Source organism: Corvus cornix, chromosome 22 (assembly GCF_000738735.6).
Source record: "Corvus cornix cornix isolate S_Up_H32 chromosome 22, ASM73873v5, whole genome shotgun sequence".
Classification (NCBI taxonomy): domain Eukaryota; kingdom Metazoa; phylum Chordata; class Aves; order Passeriformes; family Corvidae; genus Corvus; species Corvus cornix.
In genome coordinates this window covers 3,449,936-3,474,586 of record NC_046351.1, presented here as the reverse complement: position 1 = coordinate 3,474,586, position 24,651 = coordinate 3,449,936, and the positions used below count along the sequence as shown (strand labels likewise).

Here is a 24,651-nt window from a genome sequence, read left to right as displayed (position 1 = left end):
AGCCAGGAGCAGCCCAGGGAACCACAGCACAGCTGAGGTGCACATCCAGGTGGACCAAAACCTTCAAAAAACCCAAGAGAAAAAAATGCCCATTTAATCTATGAACCATTGCAGCCCAGAGAGCAGATTTTGGAAGTTTTTTTCACATTTAAGGCCAAGGATGTGACAGAACCCAGGGAAATATTCCACAGCTCCTGACACCACAGGTCTTTATTCCAAGCAGAAGGTCATGCCAGACAAAAATCCTACAAAACATCCTGTAAAATTGCCCTTCCTGAGTTCCTGGTGGGAATTCACCTTCCCTTTGTTCTGCCCCACCCAATTATGCCTCAAATAAAGACACTTTGCCAGCCTCAACACTTCCCACTGAGGTCCCCACAATTTCCTCCCCTTTTCCTTATTGATGAAGATGGAAAGGAAAAGCCACGTGTTGATTTCCTTGCAGTTTCACCCAATTTATTGCCACCAAATTCCCAGTTTGAGACATCTGGGGCTGCTGGAATGAAGAGCCAGGCAATACCCATCACTTCCACAAAGTTTAACCAAAAGGATGTGGAAAATAATAAGAGAACAGAATATAATCCCTGTTCCTCTGAGGGGGGATCTGGATACCCAACACAGAGAACTGTGCAGTGGATTTTTACCTTCTCTCTGGTTTGACACACTGAGAAACGAGTCAAGGCTTTCCTAACTTCAAGGTGACTTTGGAGATATCACTTTGAAGTTTCCCATGTATTTTGCTTTTTGAAGTTAATTGAATTCACTCCAATACCACACAGACTGGAATGAGACCCTTGCAGCCTTCTAGCAAGGTAGGAACCTCTGAACAGCACCTAAAATGCATTTTTTGCCCATTTTCCTTGTTTCTCAGGCCCAAATTCTCCACAGTGACCCCCATGGAATGTCATTGCTCAGGATGCCTGCAGGCAGTGCAGGCCTCAGGTTTGCCCTGGCCACCTAAAACCTCCCCCATTATTCTCACCAATATGTATTAGATATATATGTGTATGTATAATACATATCTCGCTGAAATAATATTTTGCCCATCCCAATCCTCGTGTTCTGTCTAAGAGCAACTGTCAGAGCAGTTCATTCTTTAATTCTGCTGTGTAATTAAAGCACTGAACCTACATCAGCCTCGGGATGGGCTTGAGGAAGTCAACAGGCCTGAAGCAAACAACAAATCTGGTCCATAATGAAATTTCTCTGCATTTCTGCTGCAGAAATAACTGCAACATGTGAGGGTTCTGTTGGCCAAAATTTAGAGAATGTGCCTTAAATGTAGCCCAAGACTTCTGGGATAAAGCTTTCAGCTCAATCCATTCAAATGGCTCAGTTTAACACCTTATTTAAGAAGCTTTTGAAGGGACAGACAGAAATGAGGCAGCTTAAAGACCATAAATGTTTTAGGGCAAAAAAAATCTTGGGCTTTGTCCCTCCTGCCTCATTCTGCACCAGGAATTCAGGGATGAAACCTTTTCCTTACTCCCAGCCAGGTGTTTTCAGTGTGGACCAGAGACTCTTTAAATCATGGATTGTTTACAAACGGGCCCCGGCAGCCCCTCAGCTCAACCCCCACACCCTGCTGTGCTCCTCTAATTAAATTGATTACTAATTTATCTTGAATTAAAACTCAATCAGCAACGACCAAACAGCACCACCATTAGCTCAGTAAGGCTGTATTTTCAACAGCTTTACTCCAGGTTTAATTCTGTTGATCTTTCCCTCTCCCAACAGAGGAGAAATGGGAGTGTGTAAAACCAGGACTCCTCTGGACTCGGGGTAATTAAAGCCACACTAAAGAGCTGTGAAAAATAAACTTGTTCTACCACTGGGATATAAGAAATGATCTCACCTTGCTCCAGGTTTTGGGAAGAAGTCCCCTACAGGTCTGGCTAAGCCTGGAGTTTAAGAATCTCCAGCCTTCCTGTTGTGGTTTATTAATTATTCAAGATGCACAAACAAACAAAAACCAGTTTATGCACGGGGTGGCTTTTAAACATTCCCAAATTCCTTCGAACCCCATCAGGCCCAGGCTGGGATTTATCTGAGTGACCTTGAGTCGTAACTCCTCAGCTCTGCTCTGCGCCAGGACTGATTTACTCCGGGTGACCTTCCAGGATGTGCTGTCTGGGAAGTTTTATGGGGACGTGATTAATGACGAACCCAAAGTGTGAGGGATCCAGTGTGTCCCTCCCGGTGCTGAGTGACCCTCTGGCTCTGCCCCAGCTCCTCCTCGAGCCAGGGACACAAGGCATGAGCTGAAACAGGGAACATTGCACTGAACACCACGAAAAGCTCTTTCCAGTGAGGGTGCTCAAGCACTGGGGCTGCCCAGAGAGGCTGCTGAGTCTCTGTCCTTGAAAATAGTCAACCCCAACCTCAGGTGACCCTGCCCGGAGCTGGGGAGCTGGAGCAGAACATCTCCAGAGGTCCCTCCCAGCCTCAGCAGGGCTGGTTTTGCAGGGCACTTCAAAGACAAGCCCACTAGAGAGGGAGTCTCCAGGAAGAGGCTGGTACTGCTCCCACATATCCCCTTATGGAATGTAAAGGAATGTCACAGTCTCCTGAAACTGGGTTTTAATGGATCAGAGAACCAGGACAGGATCCCGGAACAGTTTGGGTTGGAAGGGACCTTAAATCCCACCCAGTGCCACCCCTGCCATGGGCAGGGACACCTCCCACTGTCCCAGGGTGCTCCAGCCCAGCCTTGGACACTTCCAGGGATGGGGCAGCCACAAATTCTTTAGGCAATGAGAGAAAATAATGAAAATTATTCCATGTTTGCCCCTTTTCCCCAGAAAATCCCGCTGTTCTGTGCAAAATGGCAACTCCAGAGCCCATCCTTGGGCATAATTTCTGCTTCCATAGATTCCTTCCTGGAAGGCCTCCAGGTGTTTGTGCTTCAACTTGGGAAGAGCTGAAGTCGCGCCTTTGCCTTTCCCCTTCACCACTCAAATTCAGATCCATGGGATGATCCCAGCTGTGTTTTGTTCTCTTTCTTGCTCAGTGCCACAGAATTTCGTGCAGCTCTCACAGGCAGCTCCTGAACGCTTGGCAAACAATTTTTCCGATCACGATCCACAGCAAAATCCCATTCCAGGCCCACTCTCCCGTCCATCAGATTACCATTAGCAAAGGGAAAAGCTTTTGCTTGAAGCACTGCCCTCCCTCTCTGCCATCCCTAAACCTCCCACTCAGCTCTGGAAATAACAGCTCACATTGCTCTGGAAGCATCATCAGCAGGAAGATTTTCCTTTCTAATGAAGGGATCAGGGGTTTCTGGAACCAGGGGTGTGCATCAATCAAGCTCATTAAACCCCAGATTTGGCTCCTCTCCCCATCACTGCCTCCTTTAGGCACCTCAGGCGCAGCAGTTTTTCCAACTGCTCCGAACTCCGCAGCTCCCACAGAAATTTTTGGGGTTTGGTGCTTGGTGCTTAAAACCAACCTGTCCACAGCCACAGCTGTGGGGAACTCTGGTCCAGCGTTAAATTAGATCCAGGAACTCTCCTTTTCGTGCATCCTGCTGCCCTTGGCTGCTGGGAGAAGGGCTGCCATGGATCCACTGGGCAAAGGCCACAGGGATTGTCTCAAGAGAATCATGGAATCATGGAATTTGGGCCGGAAGGGACCTTGAAACCACCCAGTTCCACCCCCTGCCATGGGCAGGGGCACCTTCCACTGGAATAACCCAGGTCTGCAGAGGTGCTGGACAGGGAGACAAGTGACAGCAGAGGGAAGATCCATTCACAAAATCCCAGAATCTGTGAGGCTGGAAAAGCCCTTCCAGACCATCGAGTCCGACCTGTGACCGATCCCTGCCTTGTCACCCAGTCCAGAGCACCGGGTGCCATGTCCAGGCCTTCCTTGGACACCTCCAGGGATGGGGACAGGAGTCGATGGACACAAACAGGTCCCTGGTGGGGAGGGAGCACCTTTACCTGAGGTGTCCTGAGGTCAGGCCTCTCCTCTCCCTGGGATGACCAGGAGCTCACTCTGCTCCTGCCAGCCCAGTCCAGCACCCAGGGACAGGACACAGAGACAGGCTCCAGGACACACGGACAGGACAAAGGGACAGGCACCAGAATAGAGGGACAGGCTCCAGAACACAGGAAAAGGCTCCAGGACACAGGGGCAGACTCCAGTTTGCTGAAGCCATGCCCACATGGAATTAAAATGCTAGACCAGGCTTTATCAACTTGTTTCTTGCAGGATCCATCACTTCCCTGGCTGATACCACTCCTTATCTCTGGTCTGCTCAGAGCAGGGCCTGTTCATTGCTCCACACAGCAGGGCCCCAGTCCCAGGACACCTCAGCATTCCTCCCATATAAATAATAATTTGTGAGTGCAAAGATTAGATAAACACCTTTCTCATAACCCTGGCAGTGCATCTGCTGCTCTGAGAGAGCTGAGATTCCTGGGAGCTGCTCCAGAGGTGAATTTGATCCTTTGTACAGATTCCCTTTGGAGTCTCCTGATCCTTTCCCGTTGACTCATGTTCCTAGCACTTGTTTCTGAATTATATCCCAGCACAAGTTGGCTCAGGTAATTTTCCTCCTATTTAATTGTAATTTTCCCCTCAGATACATCCACAGGAAACCCTTTATTTCACTGAGGGCTTTTTCATTTTTCGCCCTTGTAAATAAAGATAACATCCATCACATCCAAGGTGAGCAAGAGATCCAAGCTCCTGAGACCTCAACACACTCGTTGAGATGATCCTGGGTTAAGGATCTGAGCTAATTTTCCTTGAAAAAAGTGTCTGGAGTGGTGTTTATCCTCAACAGACTTGTAAGAAGTCCACAGAGAGGTCTGAGGGGGTGAAGGAGCCCTTTGCATTCCTTATGATCATCCCCAGGTCACATTCCCTGTGCAAATGAGTTTCCCGCTGAAGTGAAGAGAGAAATGAAAGAAAAGGCGAGTGGGAAAATAAAAAGGATTCACAAGGAAAGCCAGAGGCTCAATTTAACAGCAGCTTTCATGAGCTTAATCAAGCTTTAGGTTTTTGTGTTTATCTTTGATGTTTCTCCAGCAGCTTCAAACCGCCAGAGGTGCGAGTGCACAGCAAATCCCGAGCAGTGCCTGGGTTTGGGAGCTCTCACGGATATTCCAAGTGAGAACAGGCTCCTCTCCTGTTGGGCTGGAACTTCACCGCCTTCAGCGCAGGGAGAGGTGAGCTGGTTCCCACTGCCAGCTCACAGGGAATGGGGATTGGGTCCTTGGATTGTTGGAATCCCCGTGGTGTCTGCAGAGTTGTACGGAATTGTCCTTGGTTAGGAATGCCTGGCTGGCTTCCACAGGATCCCAGGATGGTTGGGGTTGGAAGGGATTGTAGAGACCCTGGGCACCCCTGGCAGCGCTGTCCAAGTGCTCCTGGAACTCTGGCAGCCTCGGGGCTGTGCCCATTCCATGGGGAGCCTGGGCAGTGCCCGGCACCCTCTGGGGGAAGAGCCTTTCCCAAAATCCACCCTCAATCCTCCTGGCACAGCTCCAGGCCACAGAGGAACTGCAGAGATGTTGGGACCCCTGCATGGTCAGAAAGTTTTCTGCTGGACTTGTGACACCATTAAACCCCTGACAAGGTGGTGATGGATCAAAGGCTGGACTTGATGGTCTTGGAGGTCTTTTCCAACCTTAACTTTGTGATTCTGAACACCCTGAGGAAGATTCTCTCACCTTTGTATGACGTGGAACTCCGAATTCCCATCCTGGAGCAGCTCTGCCAGGCAGGTCCTTCAGTGAGGGATTTGTTACCGAGGTGGGACACAACCCATGCAGAGCAGAGAGGAATTAAAACCCATCCAAGACTTCCAGCCTTGGCCCAGGGATCCATCAGGCAGAGCTGGACCTCCCTCCCCGCTGGATATGGAATTAGGGAATCATTCATATTGGAAAAGACCTCCAAGATCGCCAAGTCCAACCCTTGACCAAACTCCACCCTGCCCACAAAAGCTAAAAGTGCCCTTTCTGCTCCTGTTTGGAACATCTCCAGTGGCTCCACGACTTCCCTGGAGATCCTGTCCCAATGTTTAACCACTCTTCAGTGAAGAAATTGTTCCTAACCTCCAACGTACAGCTGGGAAAAGGCTGAGGAAAGGGAAAACGCTCTCAGGTTTGTTTAGGGTGAAGAGGAGGAAGTTACAGGAGCCCAGCCTTCTTCTATTCCCTGCAAAAATCTGGGAATGTGGAGCTGGACTCACCCCAGGAGCACACAATAGGACACAGAAGCAACAGGTGAGGAGAGAAATTCTGGTTGAGCTTATATTAAAAATAGATAAAAATGAACCAAAGGAGTTGTTAAAGACCAAACCATGGCCCAGAAAGTCTGGGGAATCTTCATCCTTCAGACTCGGACTGGACAAGGCCCTGTGGAACCCTGAGCTCTGAAATTACCTCCAGAGGTTGCTTCCAAAAGAAATCTCTCTTCAGTTCTGTGACTCGGAGGCCTTTCATCCTGTTAAATCCTAATGTTGCCATGAAAAAATGCCCAGCAAATGTCTTGTCCTGTGGCAACACAAACGGGTTAACAGGGCACCCAGCGAAAATGAGCAGGATTTTAGACAATGGGTGCCTGCAGCCTGTGAGGGCCCTGGGAAAAACAAGCTCAGTCCAGGCCAGGAACATCCCTGCAGCCTGCAGGAATCCAGGGCCTCCGAGCCAGCCCCATCCAAGGGGAAATCTCTTTATTTGCTGCGGATTCACGTGTGATTTTTATAATTCCCTGATATTAAACCCAGCTAATGATAACCCTTCATGCTCTTCTTCCATCAAAATATTTCAGGGATTGTTTACAGACAGAGAGAGCTCTGCTTTGGCTGCTGCCTGCTTGAACCGTTGGGTGAGCAGGAAAAACCAAACATAAATTATTTCCATTTCTGTGCAGCTTCCCTTGGAAAAGCTGAAGGAGTGAAAGGAATAAACTGCACGGAATTCATGCTTTACTTTGGTTTTTTTGAACAATTGCTCAGCTCCTTAAAGAGAAATGCCAGGAACTATAATTTGGAGTCCTGCCTTGCTTGCTATGGATCATCTCCACCCCAAAATGTGTCAATTGGCACTGTGCTCCCAATTCCCTCGGGAGAGCAGGAATAATCTGACTTTTAATAGGAATTTGGACCCAGCAAAGGAGATTTGGGATCTGATTTTACCTCAGGGGTTTAGGCACAGTGTGGGGAGCACAGAACTAAAGCAGTCAGATCTGAGGGAGAAATAGCAGGAATCTAACAGGGGTGGGATTGGGATTTGTTCCTTCTGATCCCCCCATTCCTAATTCAGGACCTTAATTTCCTAAGGCACCCCCAGAAAGCAAATCTGATCCTTTCACTGATAAATTCCCAGGATTAAATTGAAAATATTCCTAATTTTAAGCCTTTCATTAAATAAGAGTCCAGAGTTTGATTAAACATGTAAAATTCCGCTCATCCTGGCATTAAAAACAATTTAAAAAGCAAATAAATACACAGAACATTGGGATTTTTTCCTTTTAATTCTCCCTTTTTCAGTCAGTCCAATAATAGCTGGTAATTCTGACAAGTTTGGGATTGGCACTGCTGGGAGAGGATGTTTTTCTGTGCTCTCCAAAATCCTTCAGCAGCAATTGTGAGTTAACCCAGGGACTCCTCCAGCACCAGGCTGCTGCCAACCAGCTGATTCCCAGGCAGCTGCCTGATCTCCCTCAAAATTACTCACAGCTTGGGGATGGAAAGGATAATAAACATATGGAATAAGATGGTGAGAGGCTGGAGAAGAGAGGGGATAAATAAAGGTTCAAAATCTGCCAGCTGGGGAGATATGAGCCAGTAGGTGCAAAGTGGGAGAAAAAGAAAGTCTTGTCAAAGAGACAAGAGCGACTTGGTCAATTTTGGGAATGGAAATCCCTCTGTAACGAAGAAAATGAATGGAACAGCCACCGATCCCAGGCAGCAGTGACATTTTCAAGGAATACTCATTTAAGCAGAGAGCTGAAAATTTCATTTTTAGGCACCTGCCAGCTGCCAATCCAAAAGACAAATCTCAATAAAAGAATGTGTCGTGTGCCAGGGTTACTTTTGAAAATCAGTTTTCACAGAATCGTGGAGTGGTTTGGGCTGGAAGGGACCTTAAATCCCACCCAGTGCCACCCCTGTCCCACACCTCCCACTGTCCCAGGGTGCTCCAAGCCCCATCCAACCTGGCCTTGAATGCTTCCAGGGGGGACCTGGGGACAGCCACAGCTCCTCTGCTGTTTTGTTCTGGAAAATCCCATCTGGAAGCTGAGCTGGGTTAAAAACTAACCAAGATCCTCTCCAGGATAACATATCCCAGTGCAGGAGTAGGAATCAGAACCATGGAATGATCTGGGGTGGAAATGACCTTAAAGCTCCTCCAGCTCCAGCCCCTGCCATGGCAGGGGTGCCCCTCACCACATCAGCCCCGTTTCCCTCTCCTCAGCCACGTGCACAATTCTTTCAGTGCCTTTAACAGCCGCAGTTTCCAGGAAAAAGATCAAAGCCCAGGCAGGGAGAGGGTTCTGTGGCCTGGTCATTAAAATCATCATCTTCTCACACGGATTTTTGGTTCTCATTCCCCACCAAGCCCTGCCTGAGCTTCCAAGTGCTGGGAGCCAACACAGAGGACAATACTGTAGGGATGGACAAAGGATCAGGAAAATGGGTAATGGAGGGAATTCCCAAAGCAGCCCAACCCCGTGCTCCTCCAGCTCCCCAGTCTCCTGCAGATGTGCAGTTTGGGCTGCACCATTTAGAGCAAAGTCGGGCTGGAAAAGAATTCCCTCCCAACAGCATTCCCAAACTTTTGGCTCAGGGAAAAGAGCTGACAATTACCCTGCTGGATTTTTTGCTGTTGAATGCAGGATGGAGTAAGCAGAACGCTGGATCTTCCCTGACAGCCTGGGAGATCTCCAGCTCCATCCCAGCCTCTCCAGCTGGGCTGCTGCCTCTGCTCCATCCCCTCCCTGGCTGAACACAGCTCCCAGAAATCCCAGTGCAAGCCCTTGGCACGAGGAGGCACCAGTGTAAAGGATGAATGGACACAGTTTCATTCCGGTGCATTGCTGGGGTGGGGAGCACAGTTTGCATTCCACAAGGATTCAGTGCATCCCTGCCCAGGCCAGAGAGGGAAAGAGGAACTGCCCTGGTTTCCTTTGGCATCAGAACGACGCCGCTTGAGAGAAATAACAGAAACCCCCAGGGCCCAGCTCTGTGCACCAGATTCCACCTGAAAAACTGCAGGATAAAAAGTTCCAATGAAATCACTGCTACTACAGCCCTTGAAATACTTGTTAAAGTTTGACTTTAATGCTAAAAATTCCAGTTCTAGGGAGCTTCAGCTGTCCCAAACTGACCAGGGCAGTGCAGAAATTCAGGAGGTTTTCCCTGTGCCCTGCAGCACATCCTTGGGACAGCTGCTCATCCCAGAATTCCATTTAAAACACGGGATTTTCACCTGTTCCTCTCCAACCACAGCACTTCCCACCTCTCCTGAGCACAGTGACTGGGCTCAGCTCAGCAGGGAGCTGTGGCTAAAGTGGGATTTTTAGGGATAAATTCCCGGTAATACTGCAGAACCTCTCTGGAATTCCTGCTGACTGAATCCAGGCTCTGTGCACCATGTCTGCTCCCCAAATATTCCTCAATCCTGGTTTAAACCAACCCAATGAGAGCTCACAGTGAGTGTGGGATTGAGCATGGCATTCCCATCCTCCCCAGGCAGCAGAGAGCCAGAGAAAAATCAAATATCACTCTCCAAATATCTCAGAGCAAATCTTACAGACATGAGGATTTAAGTCGTTCAGAAAAAAAAATCAAAGGAAGTTAATGGTTAATGTCTTGTAAAACATCATTTCTTGCCTCTGTGCTGTCAGGAAAAGCTCAGAGAAGAGGTGGTTTGGGGAAAAAGGATGAAAATCTTGCAGACATGGAATAAAACAAATAGTGGGAATCTGCCAGTTTAATTCCAGAGGTTTTCCTGCTTGGTTAACACTCCAAACCCAGGACTCTGCATTCCTGCCCACCCTGGGCAAGAATAATTCCAGTGCCTTTACAGAAAGGAGTGGAATTCTGGTTTGTCAGAAATCCTGCAGCAGAAACTCCTGTAGAGGATGGTTTTTACTCCAATTATCTCAATATTTAGGAGCAGCTCTCCAAAACACACAGATTTGGGAAAACAGCCATGCAATTTTTTGCTCTGCCACAAACAAATCCTGTGAATCGCTGTCCCCTGGGGTGGCATCAGCTGTGTTTGGGCACTTAGGGCCCAGGGACTCATAAATGATCTTTAAGGAATGAGGAATCATCCAAATGCTCATGAGAAACATTCCCTGAGGTCACCTTGCAGCCTCTGCAGGACACGGGGCATCCCCCAGGGGAAAGAATTCCTTGAGGCTGAGGAAATCACCTTTCCCTGCCTCTCCCATTCCTCCTGACTGGCAGAGCAAGGCCCCAGAGTGACATTTCAATTACCAGGGAGCTGGAATTTTTGGAGTGACACCAAAGGAGACCAGCAAAAGGCTGGGATTGAAGTGCTCCTTGCTCAGTTGTTGCTTATTTTAAAGCACAGAATGCCAAAAGCAGTTTACAAACTGCAGCTGTGTCACCACTGTCGGTGTTGAGCTCCAGATGAGCAAATTGGTTCCACATTCCCAGTTCTGGCAGCAGCCACATCCACAGAAGGAGCAGGGAACCACAGGAACTCAAACCCAGCTCACCCTGGTCTGACCCTGGGGCTCTGCAGCTCCCTTCTTGCCCCAGCAGCTGCCGGAAGAAAACCCTCCCAGTTTCAACTGGAAATGAGAAGGAATTCTGGGGATGGAAGATCCCTTTCCATCACTGTGTTTTCTGATGGGTCTGAAGGTTGTGCCCTCTGCTCAACAGACTAAACCAAAGCACCACAAGTGCCCAGAGAAGTTGTGGATTCCCCATCCCTGGAAGTGTCCAAGGCCAGGTTGGAGCAACTTGGGATAGTGGGAGGTGTCCCCTGACATGAGGTGGGGCTGGATGATCCTTAAGGTCCCTTCCAACCCAAGCCATTCCAAGATTTAATTATATTTTACACTATCATTTTCTTCATTCTGTCCGATAACTCTATTTGTCCTCCCTTTTCCTAATTCATTAAACCATGGAGCAAACAGAGAATTTCCTCATCAATTTCAGAGGACTTAGGAAGATCCTCAGTGAGGCCAGGCAGACCCTAATTCCTGTGGTAAATCCCACTACTGATTTCCCAGGCATGAACATTCCCTTCACCTGTTCACTCCAGCTGGGCCAGGTCGGATCTGATTATTCAGGGAGGTAAAGTGGGAGTGTCACTGGACAGCAGGCCGAGACAAAGAATTCACTGAACACTTGGGCTGGGAAAGGGCTCCGATTTTAGCTTCTTTTAGTTTAAATATCTGACAATTCTTACAGACACCCCGAGTTTTACCCTCTTTTACCTTAACTCGAACTGAACCAGGTGGAGGAAAATGTGTTTGAGAATCTTCTGACCGAGAGGCCAGCACTGAGGAACAGAGGATCCCTGCAAGATTCCCAGGTGTGGAGGCTTCAGGAATGTTTCGTTAACCAAATTACCCTCTCCCAGCTCACTGCCTGGGCCTTTCCTACGTGGTCAGTGCGGGCAGAGGAGGTTTGGCACCGCTTCTTGAGCCTCTCAGCTGTGACCCCAGCTCCGTGTGCCTGCCTGGAGCTTCTCCCCTGATTGCAGAACTCTCAGGCTGCTGTTTATTTCTGACCTCCAGAACAGGCCCAAAAGCCCACAATTAAATCCAGTTAATTCATTACTGCCCTGGGCCAGCCAGCGCTGCAACGACCCATCCATTAGCAACCCCAAACTTGAGTAAAGTGAGAGCACAGAAGTTCCAGCACCGGCTCCAAAGCTTCTTTAAAACACAAATTTAGGGCGGCCGGGGCCGTTCTGAGCAGGAGCTCTGAAAGCACTTTTAAAATGGGGATTTGGCCACGTCATGCAGAGGTTTCAGAGGGGGCTGCAGAGAGCTGAGCACGAAACACGCTGGAAAGGCTCTGGGGCAGGACTGGGGCACAGGAACGCAGCAAATGCGTCTCTGCTTGCGTAAGTCAAGTGGAACAGGAAGGGCTCAGGGTGATTTTCCTTACTTAATTTTATAAGGAAAGTGGGGTTGGAGAGCCAGGCTCTGGTTTGCAAAGGGATTTGGGGCCAAATGAGGATATTTCCCCTTAAGAGGAAGGTAAAGGAACAGAATGCACCAGTGCAGAGATCCAGCACAGGCAGCACTGTTAGCCCTTCGTGCTTTGGCTGCGATAGCAGTCAGGAATCAGCTCCTGGAAGGATTTGGGCCTCTGTCCCTGCACATTCCCGTTCCCTGCCATCAGTGGGCTGGCACATTCCCATTTTCCCCTCAGTGACAGCGACACTCCATCCCTCCATGTCCATTGGCACGACCAATCCTCATGACTGCTGTGCCCATCCTCACTCTCCAGGCCTCCCCTCCCAGCTCCCATCCACGGCCAACCACTCGCTGTGAGCCAGCAAAGCCACAGGATCCTTCTCCAGCAGCTCTGGCTCATTGCTGCTCCCAAAATGAGGGATTTTCTCTTGTCCCCAGTGCTCTGAATGCAAGGCCTGTATGCAAACAGGCCCAGCCCTTCCTTCCTGGAGAGAAATATGGACAACTCCAGTTATTAATCCCCCCATTGTTGTTCTGACTTTAAACTGCTCTTTAAAGCCACTGTGATCTCTTTCAAGCAGTGGAGGAAAAGAACACTTTAATCACTAAAAGTGCATTAAAAATTCAGCACTCGAACCCTGCCTAATAGATTGATATTTCCCATGAGCTGGCAGGGGAAGATTAGCTATTAAAAATTCCCTTGTCCACAGGCATGTTAAATCCACCTGCAATTGGGCCCTGCTTGTTTGCTTGTTTGTTTTTCTGGTTAAAGAGACACTTAAATTCCGACCTCTTCACACTTTAAATAAATCAGGGAAATTTATTGCTGTGTTTTTACAGGGTTTTAAGGCCAGCTTCAATTCCAAGAGCTGCAGACACTGGATCCTGCTTTTCCTTCCCAAATTGCCAAGGCTGCCTCGATGTTTGCAGGACACTCTGGATGAGGTGCAGTTCAATCCGGGTGTCTTAAACTCCCCAAATTCTGCCTTGTCACCCCAAACTTCTCTGTTAGCTGGGATGAGGATTAAGTTAAAGAAGACACAAACATTGCAGAGAATCAGGAAATCCAGTGAAAGCTTAAATCAGCCTCTGGAAGTGCAAATTCCTCCCCACTGATGGATTTAGGGTACGTAGGGAGGAGTTTAATCACAGTCTAAAACCCGGAAAAATCATCAGTTCCTTCCTCAATTCTTCATTCCTCCCATCCACCCCTTCAGGGAGCTGCAAGAATCAAGGCTCTGGTGTTAAAATCGTTATCGAGAGTTGGACCTGGGTGATCTTGGAGCTCTTTTCCAACCTTAATCATGGAATCATGGAATGGTTTGGGTTGGAAGGGCCTCAAAGCCCATCCAGTGCCACCCCTGCCATGGGCAGGGGCACCTCCCACTGCCCCAGGCTGCTCCAAGCCCCATCCAGCCTGGCCAAACCCTTCCAAATCCCCCAAAACCAGGCTGTAAACTGCAAGAACTTGGGGTTTGAAGCTTCCTCAGGAGACAACACCCACAAAATCCAAGTCTTCCCTGCCTTTTGTGGCTTTAAAAACAATGGAGCTGGAAGTGCCCTGCATGTAGGGGCAGAGGGGTGAAGAAAAGAGGGATGGGTGGGTCTGACAAGCAGATAATTACAGGAAGACATCGCCTGCTTCCTCTCATAGTCCCTACGATGGTTTTTTTGCAATTTTTTGCAATTTTTTGCCATTTTCAGGGGTTTGCTTCCAAACCCAATGACCTTCACGTGTCTGGAGTGTCCTTAAGGCCGACCTAAAGAACAGAAAGGAGGAAATAAATTGTCTGGATGCTGCTAAAACCCATGCAGTTGTCTCTGCCCACCCTCCACAGCCCTGCCTGGAGCCAAGGAGCTGCAGAGCCTTTGCTGCCCACAGAGCATTGATCCAAAAATCTCTGGTGGTCACAGGAGAGCCCCAGGATCGGGCTCAGGGATGGACACGGTGTTTGAACAACAAACCCAAGCCCCCCAAAAAAACCCCCACAGTCCCCCACCGCCCCAAGCCTGGCTGCTGGTGGCAAACGAGAAAATACCGTTTGCACAACCCATGGGTTACTTTTTCTGGGATGTTTTCCCCCAGCTGAAGGAACTCAGGGCTCTCCTGTGGACACTGCAGTAAAGGAGCCTCCTCCTTGTTCAGCTCATGTGCAACAACCAGACACCTCACAAAGGGCATAAAAAGGACTGAAATAATCCCAATCAGCATGGAAAGCACTCAGAATTTCATCTCAGTGCTCTGATTGAGGTCGAGATTTTTATTTTTTTGCCTTTTTTCTCATAAAAAGAACCCAAATGCCTGAATTCGACCAGTGCTGCACATGTCAGAGCTTTATGGTCCCAAAAAGTAAGAAAGAAAATGTAATTTAGAGGCAAATCCACGCTGGCCATGCCAGCTGAGTGAATTCTGCTCTGACAAGATTCCACAGATAAATTTCTGTTTCATTTCATGGTATTTCTTCCACCGTGATGTTCCAACCAGAAACCACACTGGGAACAATTTGGGGTGGAATAGAAAATGGTAATGTCTAGACAGCAACGCTGCCTGAAGTATTTTCAGGGAATATAAAAAACAAGCATTAGCAGCAGCTCTAATAGCTACAAGTTAATAATGACAATGTTAATTTTAATTTTAATGATTCGAGGTGGGCACTTAAAAAAACCCAACAACAACCCCACCACAGAACAAAATCAATGAGCTGGAATAGGAATTCTAATGTGGAGAGCTGGACAATTATTAATCATTTGTATTATTCAATTAATAGTGACTTTTCTAATAAATAGGATGCTTTATGTCCCCATCTGGTATTCGAAGACATCATTCATTTTTATTCTTGGGAAATAAACAGCTGCAAAGGGGTTGATGCACTAATAGGAGAGGGAAATTAAGCATTGGATTTGCTTTTCCATTTTAGACCCAATAATTCCCCTGGAAAAGAATATTTTGTAACGCTCCAATGATTTAATGTTCTTTATCCCCATCTACACACCCCCGATTTTTTTTTTTTTTTTTTTTTTGGAGCCTGCCAAAATTTTTCTTCCCAGAACATCTTCCCTGGATTTCTGTGCAGATGGAAGCTGGAACCCCTTAAAACTGGGAGGTTGCAGATACTCGGAAAGTGTTTCCATGCAAATATTTACACAGGGCGTGACCCAGACTGGGACTCAGCACTTCAAATAATCAAAAATATTCCTCCTAAACTTCTTTTGTGTCTCCAAAAAGGCAGCTGGGACTGAGGAGGAGCCTCGCAGGGACTTGTCACATCCAAATACTTGCAGGGGAACTTTAAATTTTGGTTCTGCCAAGGTCAAATTAAGTCAAACGGGGGATATTTAGTCATTACCTCTGTTTTGTGATAAAAATAATTACATGTTTTGGGGTTTTTATAAAGATATATGGATTAGGAGTATAAGAACAGCATTAAAAACATGATAATCAGGTCTTGTCAGAACAAAAACAACGGCTTGGGGGACCTGGATCCTGTGGGGTTGGGAATAATCAGAATCTGTTCCTTGCTGTCCAAAAAAAGGACACATTTTTAGGAGCTCAGCTGAGTTTTGCAGCCCAGCTCCCCCAGCCAAAGCTGCCACTTGGCTTTTCTAAGGGTCAGCAGGAAAAAGGGGGGGAAAGCACCAAAAACTCCACACCATGGAGGAGGAAAAACCTGACAGAGCAGCTTCCAGCCCCTTCCTGGGGAATCAAGCATTGCCCTTTCCCTAAAAATGCCGGTTTTCCCTCTGGAGGAGTCCCTGCTCTGCCAGTGGATCCAGGAGGGATTCAGGCTCCTTCCCTGGAGCCCGGAGCCAGCGCTGCTGGCAGGGAAGGGAATCAGCGGCTCCAAAACAAACAGCCCAGGCCCACGCTGGAGCTGTGAATTCTCCTCCCAGCCACAGCAGCTGCTCCAGGTGCTCCAGGGAAAAAAAAACAGGGAAAGGAAACAGGGAAAGGGAGAAGAAGGAGGGCGGGAAAGAGAGGGAAGGAGAAAAAAGGGGAGAAAAGAGAGGGAAGGAGAGAAAGGGGGAAGAGTGAAGAAGAAGGGGGAAAAGAGAAGAAGAAAAGGGGGGAAGGAAGGAGGAAGAAGAAGGGGGAAAGACAGAAGGGGGAAAAGGAAAAGAAAGGGGAGGAAATAAGAAGGGAGAAAAAAGGAAGCAGAAGGGGGGAAAAGGAAAGAAGAAGAAGAAGGGGGGAGGAAAAAGAAAACACCCTAACATTAAAAATTGGAAATAAAAGCCCCAACCAGAGATAAAAGTCCACCCTCCATCCATCATCTGCTCACACCATCATCCATCAGGCTGGAAATGCTTACACGGAGGGAAGTCACGTTCCCAGCCAGCTGAAGGTCCCGATTCCCTGGATAAGGTCTCAGGTAAGATTCTTTCCCCAGTACAATTTCTGGTTCTTCACCTGCCAGCCCGGGGAATGGGCTCAGCTTTATCCCGCTGCTGGAGGGAGCTGGGCGAGCTCTCCAGGTGTGCAAGGTTCTCCCACCAGGTCAGTGCCTGGCCCACTGTCTGTCCATGAAACAGATTCCATTTACCACTGGCAAAATGAGTCATCTCCTCACAGCCTGAATTTCCCATTAAAATAAAGAATTTAAAAAAAAAAAAAAAATGAAACCCTAATTATTTCTGTGAGCAGGAAATGAGACAGGAGAAAACTGCAACCTGAGCTTCAGCTCCCTGCATTTGCTGTTTGTGCCTCTCTCTGCACTGGGTTGGGCTTTAGCACCAATCCAGACCCTGCCCTGGTTCAAACATTCCCTGGAATGGTGGGGCTGGGTCAGATTTTTGCTGTTTTCTCCTGGGCTCTGTCACATCCTGGCTGTTCATCTCCAGAGAGAGACACAGATCGAGACTGGGCCTGAATGAATTGATTATTTTAAGTATTTTCAGTATTAACTCAGGACCGCAGTTTTCAGCCCAGGCGTGGTTTAGAGGCTGAGGATGTTCGTTAATGTGTTTGCCTTCATAAAAATGGCCATAAAACTGCATCCAATTAAAGCACTGAGAGAAATGGGGCAATAAACACAACTCATCCCCTACAACCTCCCAGACAGAACCTACCTGGCTTCTCTAAAGTTGCTCTGAGAAGCAATTTTCAGGGCAGCAAATGGAACTCAGCAATCCTGGCCACAAATGTTAAGTTTAAACTGCTTTTTCATTGAGGGGCGAGCAGCCAGGTGCGTGCATTTATCCTCTGGGCACTGAGCCCTCCATGGCATCTCCCCTGGGCAGGAAAGTCCCAAAGGGCTTGGGACAGGACAGGACAGGACAGGTGACCCCCACACCTCCAGACAATCAAGGAATGGTTTGGCTTGGAAAACACCTTAAATATGATCCCATCCCACCCCTGCCGGGGGCGGGGACACCTCCCACCACCCCTGGGTGCTCCAAGCCCTGTCCAGCCTGGCCTTGGACACTCCCAGGGATTCAGGGGCAGCCACAGCTGTTCAGGACGGCCTGTCCACCCTGGGTCCATGACTCCCTGTCCTGGCAAATCCCTGGAATCAACACTCCCAGAGCTTTTGTATTGAATTTGTTTTGGATTTGTTGGGTTGTAAGTTAATGAACACCTCAGTGGCACCGACTGGATAATGAGAACAATCACGTGGGATCTCCTGGATGTGACGCAGGGTAAAGGAGCAGATATTTCCTATTTAACCATTCCAAGGGTCAGCTCTGTGCACAGGCACCACAGAAAGGGAGGAAGGAAAAGATAAGGAACTCCTGAACAGATTTATTCCAAACAAACAGAGCGGTTGGCATTCACACAGGCAGCTCCAGCTTAATGAAATATTAAATTTAAAGCTTGGGCTGCTACATGAGCACTCCCGGAGTTATTTTATCCCACACAATCTGACTGCTATTTGAATTCCCTCCCATTAATGCTCCGGGTCAGTTCTGAACAGGCCAAGTGGAAACTGGAACACAAACACCACGACAGCCCATGGAAATTCACCTTCTTTACCTCCTGTCCCCTTTCCAGGACTCCTACTGAACAAAATTTGGCATTTTCACCTGCACCCAGGTAAAGATTTCCATGGGCTTGTCCCTCCCAAGCCCCTTTCCCTGACGGCTGCCTGTTGGAATTTTCCTGCAGGAGCCAATGGAGTTAAAGGATTCTTCCACCACGAGCTTTGACTTTCAAATGGAAGCCTCGGGATCAAGACAAATCCATCATTCTAACGGCCAGGACGGAGCTGCTGGAGCCAAAGGAAATGAATCCGTGCCGTGGATCATTAGCCATGTGTGGAGTGCTGCTCCAGAATTAATGGATGCTGTGTCGTGCCCTGGGACTGCTGCAGCCCGTTCCCATCAGCTGGAAAAGGACAGAGGGAAAATTCTGTTCTATTTTTTTTCCCTTTCTCTCTCTCTTTTCTTCCTTCCAGCCTCCAGAAAACTCACACTGCTGGGAGCTGCTGCACAGAGTAATTCTCGATGTGAGTAATTCATGCCCTGGCTCTGGGTAAGGGCTGCTGCTGAGCATTAACCCAAAGGTGAATCAGCAAACAGAACAGCACTAATGAGGAACTCCAACACCTTCCCAGGCACGGGACACTCCTGGCAGGAATGTCTGCCTTGGGATCAGAGCTTGGGCACCTGCACAGGAAAACAACAAAAAAAGCCTGATTTTACTGCTCAAATGTCAAACTTTGGTGCTTCTGGTTTGAGACTGGCCATGAAAGCCAGGAATGCTGCTGCCTCTGGATCCTGCAGCAACCATAAAATCCTGGAATGGTTTGGGTTGGTTAAATCCCATCCAGTGCCACCCCTGCCATGGGCAGGGACACCTCCCACTGTCCCAACCTGGCCTCGGACACTTCCAGGGATCCAGGGGCAGCCACAGCTGCTCTGGAAATTCCATCCCAGCCCCTCCCCACCCTCCCAGCCAGGAATTCCTTCCCAGATAATAAACCCTGTGGGGAACTCGACATCCCCTAATTAACACTTGCCAGACATCCCCTAATTAACAATTACCAGACATCCCCTAATTAACAATTGCCACGTGCTGCCTTTTCTCTGAAGGTTTCCAAGTACTTTCTAAACCTTGGGATGCATCCCAGGGACTCAGTGAAGAACAGCTCCTTCAGGATTGTGAGCACTGCCAGAACCCGGAGAAAGGAGAAATCCAACCACGAAGCCTCCACTGGTGCAAAGCAACAACGACCCAGCACTAATTCCCAGCTCCAGCACCATGGGAGGGACCCCATGAAGCTGCAGCTGCTCAAAGACAGGCTCTATCCCACCTTTAAGGCTGGAAAATACAAATATAGGTAATATTTCAAGGAATCAGTAGGATTCCTCACTTATTAAGCCGTTTCCCAATTCTCTTACAGAATCCCTTCCCCGCACAGACATTCCAGGCGCTCCCTGATAACTCCAGCAGTTTTACAGGCCAGGAGATTTCCTGTCCCAGCTCATCCCATCCCACTTGTTTCTCCAGAAACCCCAGCAAACATCACAAGGACAGCTGTCTATTTTAAGGAAATCACTCCTGGCACATAAAAATATTGATCGGCCAAGAGATTTTCCCTTTCACCCAAAGCCTTTCCTGGCCGGGCACTGAGGTGGAGCAAGGCCCTGATTTCCTCCAGTCTGAAATGAAGGGAAGAGCTCGAGGAACAGCAAGTCTTGGATCCCCTCTGGTGACTGAGGCAGACTCATCTCCCAAAAGCTGCAAATATTCACGCCCAGCTGCACTTTCGTGCTTTATCTCAGGTGCTGCAGCGTCAGTGCCACCAAGCCCCAAAGGAACCGATTTTTACAGCTACTCGGAAGACCCCCTTAAAAAGAAAGAAATAAATAACCAGAAGGAGCTGCTGGAAGGGCAACGGATGCAAATTCAACATCTCCTGATTTTATTCCAAGCTTTTGCCAGTGACTTAATGAACAATCACAGACAAGCCACTTCACGTTGTTTCTCAATACATTAATTAGGAACAGCGACACTCATCTCCCAGGCAGCTCCCCGGCTGAAGGTGCTGTGTGGCAAAGATTTCCTTTTTATTGTGCTTAAAAATCCCACCCCCACTTGGGGATGCAAACAATTTGCCAGAATTTTCCACATCAAAACAAACAGCAACTCCCCCGGAGCAAGAACAACAAAGCTTTGTGCTCACCCAGGGGCACTGCTGAGGATCCAAATTCATTTGCCATGAAAAACGACAGATTTAGGGTCATGCTCCACTAAATAAAGGGAAAAAGGCTCAGGGAATTTCGTAGCAGGTTTGTTTTGTTTTTTTTTTTCCCATGCCTAACTATCCCATTTGGAAGAATTTATCATATATATTTATAAAAATAGACTTTAGAGTTGTCAACACTCCCAGTTCCTGCTGAATTTGCTTTCCAGACCTTCTGGAGATGCCAAAGGAAGGGGAGGAGAAGCTGAGCCACCACCAGGACGTTCCCGTGTCCACTCCTCTGCAGTGGGGAACACAGCAGCGGATCCTCTCACACAGCTGGGGTTCACCACTCACCAGTGCATTGACACAAATGATTTCATTAATTTAATTAATTCAATATCCCAGCCAGAAGCTGGGGGAAGGAGAGGTTCTGCTGTGGTTCCCTGTAACAGATGGGAGGCATGGAAAAATGGCTTCACTTTCCACACTGAACACACAACATCCGGGAGTGGCTTTGGAATTAAAATCCAGAATGGTTTGGGTTGGAAAGGACCTTAAAGCTCATCTGGATCCAACCCCTGCCGTGGACAGGGAATCATTTTGCATCTGGTTTCATGTTTTATAGACAAAGTAAAGATGATTTCATCGTTGTCACATTGTTTTGGGTTCTGAGCTCTTGAATTCTGGATCTGTTGGAAATTCAGGAACAGAACAGCTATGGCTGAATTGGCTGAGCCAATTGGCTCTGCAGCGTGGTGACAGCTGCAGAGTCTGCATTGAAAATCCCATTTTTCATTGAATTTTTAGGAATCCAAACTTTCATGGACTTGCACTGGGTCACAGCCGTGTTCTGAGAGCTCCAGCTTGGCTCCAGCCAAGGACCACACCAATATTGCATCAGCTCCCAAAGAACCAGGCAGCACGGTGCCACGTTTCTGCTAAAGAAGGACAATTTGGGTGACTGAGTAAGGAAAATTTCAGTAATTTGGGTAACTTTGAGTAATTTGAGTAACTCTGGGGAGTTTGAGTAACTCTGAGTAACTCTCCCCACCTGTAGGAGCCACCAGGTCACAGCTGCCTCGAGCACCAGGAGGGTTTGGCCACCCCCAGGTCACACCTCGACTGCAGGGGTGTAAAACCAGACAGAAAGATAAAGATTATGTCCTTAAAACGTCTCACAGAAATGATGGAAAGAGCCAGAGTTTAATCTTAAAAGTCATCATTGATCATTTTAAGAACTCTTTGACGTCCCTCTCCTGAAACAATATCATTCTCTGTAATTATCCCTGCAATCTGGAGCTTTGGCACAGCGCGCTGGGAACCTCTGGAATCACGGCTGCAGTGAATTCCATGTGCTTTGCAGGCTTTCGAATAAATACAGGGGAGTCACCAGGCAGGAAGGAAATAAAGTGATCTGCCTGACAAGGACTGCATGGCTGAGGTGATGTGGGGTGTGCAGAACGCAGTGGGTGTTTCCTTGCAGGAATTATCCCTGCACTGACACCGACAGCTCGGCCGGTGCCATCCAGCTGTGCCCTCCAAGCCCATCTGTTGTGGCAAAAGGGCTGTCAGAGCTCTCGTTTGTTAGTCCCAGCCTGATGTGTGCAGCCTTCCACGCCACAGCCTCCTGCAGGTGTTTGGGCTTTATGTCCTACAGCAACAATCCTGCAGAAATTACCTTATTCCATGCGAATCCATCAAATTCAGCCAGTCCCAGCCACCCCCAGTGTCTGGTGCACAAACTGCCACTAAACTGCTAAATAAACAGTGCCAAAGAGGTAAAAGTGCCCAGTGAAGGAACTTTTTCACTGCTTATTATAATTGGATCTGGAAAAAGGATCAAACAGGATCATTCTAGGACATGGAAAACATGAAACTGATAAAAAATCAGCCCGAATATCCTCTCCTCTGACCCCGGAGTTCATTTAACAGGTGTAAGGATGGAACAGAGACAAAAATAATTGAAGGAAGTATTTGTAAGATGCACAGAGCCAGGCAATGGCTGTGTAGTGGTTTGACATCCCCAGGCCGGGGTCTGGGTGGCAGCAGGATGCTGGTTAATCATGGAATCCCAAAATCCCTCAAAGCCCATCCAGTGCCACCCCTGCCATGGGCAGGGACACCTCCCCCTGTCCCAGGGTGCTCCAAGCCCCGTCTGGCCTGGCCTGGGACATTTCCAGGGGTGTGGCAGCCACAGCTGCTCTGGAAAACTCAAATAATACCTCAATAAACACCTCAATAAACACTTCAATAAACACCTCAATAAACACCTCAATAAACACCTCAATAAACACCTCAATAAACACCTCAATAAGCACCCAATTCCCGCTGTCCTGACTCCCCAGGGACAGATCCTTTCAGGATGCAGAGCCCGCAGCTCTCCCTGGAATTTGGCTCTTTGCTGTTCTTGTTGAGTGAGAGAAAGTGGAAATCTCTCCCCAGGCACATTTCGTGTCCCTAAATCTCACTGAAGTGGGAATGAGCTCCTCTCCTGACTAACCCCAGGGCTCTCCCTCACTCCCTCATTCCCAGGATTGTCACCACGAGGAAGCTCATCAGCATCTCGCTGTAAGTGAGCAAAGTTCACCAAGTCCAACGAGCTCAATTCCCGCTGCAGTCCGGCCTAACAAAGCTCTCCCTGACACCAGCAGCCAGAGCTGGGCTCAGTTCTGTGGGTCAGGCTCCTGCCTCCTTGGGGAGCACCCAAGGCACACAAACAGGAATGATACCATGGACAGGACGTGACTCAGCCCTAACTCAGCGCTGGTTTTGCTGAGCCCCCCCCAACTTGTTTACATGAGGAGAGCAGGACTAAAAGAAGGCACAGAGAGGCTGAAATGCAGAGGGGGGAGTGACAAAAGGCTGAGGAAATCATGGAACTGTGTAGGCAGGGGAAGATCGTTGAGTCCAACCATTCCCCCAGCGCTGCTAAGGCCACCCACGTCCCCAAGTGCCGCATCCACTGTGACACCCCCCAGGGACAGGCACTCACCCCTGCCCCGGGCAGCTGTGCCAGGGCTGGACAGCCCCTTTTGGGAAGGACTTTCCCCAGTATCCACTCTGAGCCTCCCCTGGCCCAGCCTGAGGCCGTTCCCTCTCCTCCTGTCCCTGTTCCCTGTGAGCAGAGCCCGACCCCCCCCCCCGGCTGCCCCCTCCTGTCAGGGACTTGTGCAGAGCCACAAGGTCCCCCCGGAGCCTCCTTTGCTCCAGGCTGAGCCCCTTTCCCAGCTCCCTCAGGAGTTCTCCACTCCTGGACACTCTCCAACCCCATAACCCACCCCTGGACACTCTCCAACCCCATAACCCATCCATGGATGCTCTTCAACCCCACAACCCACCCCTGGATGCTCTCCAATCCCCCATAACCCATCCCTGATCCTCCTTTTCTCCAGGCTGAGCCCCTTTCCCAGCTCCCTCAGGAGTTCTCCACTCCTGGACACTCTCCAACCCCATAACCCATCCCTCAGCCTCCTTTTCTCCAGGCTGAGCCCCTTTCCCAGCTCCCTCAGCTGCTCCTGGTGCCCCAAACCCTTCCCCAGCTCCTTTCTCTGCCCTGCTCCAGCCCCTCCATGTTTTGGGGTGAGTGGCCCAAAACTGATCCCTGGTCCTGTGGCCACACTGGGGTGACACAATGCAGGTGCCCTTTGGCTCGTTGCCCATCTGGGCACACTCCAGGAGAATGATGGAAATCATTCCTTTCCTAAAGTCCAGGCAGACACCTCCACAGCCTTTCCCTCACTCACTCAATTACCTGGCTGAGATAATTATTCCTCTCTTTCAGGTCATTCAGAGCAGGTTTATTAATCGTACAGGAAAAAAAGGTGCCCACAATGTCTTCCATATTTCCTTTATTAATTTTTAATTATTTTCTCTTAATTATTAGGGCCCACTTTGCAGTGTCCTGGGTGAATGCTCATAATTAAAGTTCAAGTATTTGCTCTAAATTAAATCTGATCTCAGCTCTTGGGCAGAGGGAGGTGTGTGGGTTTTTTGGTTTTTTTTTCCTTTTGAACAGGGAAAATTGAGGAAACACATTTGTTTCTGCCATCCACGGACGAGCTGCTTCTTTACAAGCCAAATATTCCCCCGAGTTAATGTGGAGGTGGTTACATAACTCAGATTATCAATTTGGGGTGGCATATGGGCAGAATAACAGCTCCAGCCCAGCTCTGGCATGCCAGTGACCATCACTGCTCTGTAAAGCACCTTGCTGGGGCCACACCATCATTTCATCCCTTGTAGAAAGAAGAAGACCTTCAATAGACCAAAAAAACCCAAGAAAAAACCCTTCAAAATGAGAAATGCATCACATTTTCCCACATAAATATTCCCTCAAGGCCACAAACCCCTGCCATGACAGAAGTACCTCCTGGCATGG

The 24,651-nt window shown here is 48.6% G+C and overlaps 1 protein-coding gene and 1 long non-coding RNA gene across 3 annotated transcripts in view; both read right to left on the bottom strand.

The window, feature by feature from the left end:
- The window catches only part of LRRTM4 (leucine rich repeat transmembrane neuronal 4), a 196,332-nt gene that overhangs the window by 52,650 nt on the left and 119,031 nt on the right, over positions 1-24,651 (bottom strand). The gene's annotated exons all lie outside the window — the stretch shown is intronic.
- On the bottom strand, positions 13,510-17,468 carry LOC109145840. Its single transcript, XR_002047505.3, has 3 exons — positions 17,215-17,468; positions 16,458-16,718; positions 13,510-13,907 (listed from the first exon to the last, which is right to left on the bottom strand). It is a non-coding gene; the product is annotated as an uncharacterized LOC109145840 (long non-coding RNA).